Source organism: Trachymyrmex cornetzi, unplaced genomic scaffold, assembly GCF_001594075.2.
Source record: "Trachymyrmex cornetzi isolate Tcor2-1 unplaced genomic scaffold, Tcor1.1 scaffold693, whole genome shotgun sequence".
In the NCBI taxonomy this organism is placed as follows: domain Eukaryota; kingdom Metazoa; phylum Arthropoda; class Insecta; order Hymenoptera; family Formicidae; genus Trachymyrmex; species Trachymyrmex cornetzi.
Genome location: NW_017300018.1, coordinates 26,037 through 29,520, shown reverse-complemented (window position 1 = coordinate 29,520; position 3,484 = coordinate 26,037).

Sequence of the window (3,484 nt, the reverse complement as noted above, 5' to 3'; positions counted from 1 at the left end):
CTAAAGCAGATGCAGCGGGAATATTATTGACGCTCGGATTTCGATTCGCGAGAGTTCACCGATCCCCGCATAGTGCAACCGCTGGGATATTATCATCCCGTTCCTGGGAACTCCCAGGATCCGCCACCACCGCCGCCTCTGCCCGCGAGACCGGTGCCGACGATCCAGCAGATAGAAACTGTCACCGGACAATTCGTTTCTACCCCCGATTTCATGTGGAAGATACCCAATAAAAGAACGTCTTAGATTATATCAATTAGTTTTTTTTCTTTTTTGTGACCGTTATCTTTTTTTTTCCCCTCGCGAATCGTGATTATCGCCCTTGCCGCTCGGGGCGAGGATCACGCCTAGCCGTCGTCGGACGAGTCCACGCCGCGTCCGAGGGGCATCCGCACACACGCGCCCCAGGACGTGACACTGCCATTCTAACTTTTTGCCTCTGGCTTCCTCGGACATCCAGATGTGTCCTGGTTAACTTGTAAGCTATTTTTAAATCTCCAACATTAAGTGTCAGTAACTCTTCCAAACAGCTCTTGTTCACTAATTTTTCTTATATTTTAAAACCAGAGTCGAATAAGTTATTTTTAGCCAATTTCAACAAGTGAGGAACATCTGCATAAAAATATATTTTTAAACTATTATCAGCTGGATGTGCAATATAATTTAATTTTTCGGTGTCATGTTTCACATATTTTTTTTTTCGGAATATGTGGAAATATTTATTCTAACGTTCAATTCATTCCATACTTTCATATTTGTAGGTCCCATATCGCATGTTACAGCTACGACTATATAATTTATTTCGTAAAGACTATTTATCACAGTCAACAAGATATCTGCAGACATTGGGTTATCAAAGTCGTAGTATATTGGCTGTTTCCATTTATCAAATAGTCCTCGGACCATTATGAACTGGCATGTTTTGTGAGGCCCATAGATTGTGTGTGTGTGTGTGTGTGTGTGTGTGTGTTCTTTGCGATCCAAGTCTACTTTATTTGATATATATAATTCATCAAATGTTAATACAACTAGACTTTGTTCTATACGAAAATTCTGTCTTTTTTCTGTCATTATCTTAAAAACATCTTGTAAAATTCCGGGTAAAATGTTGAAAGATGAACACCACTTATTGAGAGTTGCTACACATGGTAGTGGCATTTTTTTACGTCTCGTAAATACCGATATGCTTTTGGACTTAGCGATTGTAACATCAAAGCAGATGTAATATCCTCTAGTGACCATCGAATCCGAACATTCTCATTTTGCGACATTAATATCTTTATTTGTCCAACAGTGAATACTTTTGCCAAAACATTCTTAACCATTTTTTCCATCCGTTTCTGTTCATTAAATGTCATTTGATCAATAATATTCGACTTTTGCGCAAGATTTATTTTTAATACTTTATTATGTAAACTTAATTGTTGATTTCTTTCAGTAAGTTTTTGTCGTTCCTGTAAAAGTTCACTTTTTTCTTTTTCTGCTTTTCCAATAACTTCAGTATTGTTTTTTTATTCTGATCTGTTTCATGAAGATATATTTTATTTCTGCAAAAAATAGAATTGTATTTTAAATAAGATCGATATATTTAAGGTAAACGTACCAATTTCTGAACAAGACCGATTTCTGAACAAAGACATACATTTTTATTAATATTAAGCTTTTCTTAATACAGGTTTAAAAAAGTACGTATACACTAAATAAATTAAAGTATCTAGATGTTGATAAAAAGAATATTTTGTACGTGAAAGTTTAATATTAATAAAAATATGTCTGTTCAGAAATCGGTCTTATTCAGAAATTAGTACGTTTACCTTACGTAATGAGAAAGAGAGAAATGTAAAATGTGGAGAAATATATATACAGTACGGAAACTTGTTCGCATTATTTAAAGTAATTCAGGACTTTTAAAGAAGGAAAAAGCTAGCTAAATATAGGTCCAGAAATGAGTAGTTTCCGAGTTATAGCCATTTTTATGTAAAAAGAATCATTATTTATTTTTCATAATCATAATCATAATTAAAAACTGAAAAAATTAATCTTTATAAATGTGAAAAAGTAATAAAAAAATAAAAATTAAGACAATAAAAAGAATAATCAAAATTTTTTAAAGAGGGATGCTAAGCGGACTTTACCTCCACGTGGTGCACTTTAGATAACGCTAAAATAGTCCGAAACAAAATTATTTGTGTTAAAAACTATAGAATAAATGATTATGATTATGAAAAGTTAAAAAAAACAACGATTTTTTAATATAAAAGTGACTACAATTCAGGAGTAATTCATTCCCGGATCTATATGTTGTGTTATATAACATTTTTCTCTTCTTTGAGGTCCCAAATCACTTCAAGAAATAATGCCGGCGAGTTTTCGGATATCTCGTATAAATTATGCATACGATGCGCTTGTCTCTTCTTCTTCTACGATATTTGATTCAAAAATATCTCTGATATCTCATTTTTTTGTTGTTTTGCATTGCTTGTCCTTTCTCTGCAAAAGTTAATTAATATGACTGTTTTATAATGACTGCATTCAATAGAAAACTTCAAATGCTGTAATTTTATTATAAAAAAATGTACGCAAAATGACAAGTGTATTTATTGAATTAAATATTTTGAAAAATACCTCTAAAATATTTGAAAAATATTTTAATAAATGAGATAATACATTACTTATAAATAGAAAGTATCACATACGCTAATTTAATCCTTTTACTTGCTATTGCATCCGTTTCGTTTCTAATTATTCGTTTTTGCTCTAAGTTTAACATTAAAGATAGGTATAAAATTTTTTATCAACCTATATATCTGTTTTCTTGGTATATTTATTAATCGTGGCTTTGTCCACTTCCATTCAAAACAATTCTCTTCAAAATGAAGATTGCATATTCTTGCTAAAATATTAATAGATTAAGAACAAGTAACATTATTCACACACGTGTTATATTACAGTTATATTGTTGAGTGGGAAATTACAACTAACGGGTACGTTACATGTAACTTTGTGTTTGCTGGGATATTACTTACCAGATTCAATTTTTATTTTCTTTTTCATTTCTTTTGCATGCCTCAACCCATTGCTGGCGTATTATTTCTTCTTTTGGGAAACGGAACAATTATATATTTTTTTTATATGTACAGTCTGTACGACTTGTACAATTGTGCACGCAACACGCCGGCATAGTTTCTATATATAGGAGAAAAAAAATTCATACATAATATATTGCATATATAATACTAAGTTTGAGAAAATCGTTCTTTAAAAATAACTTATACTACTAGCATTTCCTAACCTATAATATTATATATTATTATAAATACTTAAACACATTTATTAACATGATTACATACTTTATTAACATGTAACGTTCGGCGCGCTACACTATAGCACTCCGGCCGTTTACCAAGCGAACGCGAGCGCACAGTATAGCAAATGATACAATACGTGCCGCGAGAACCTATAGCATATGCTATCGTTGCCGTTG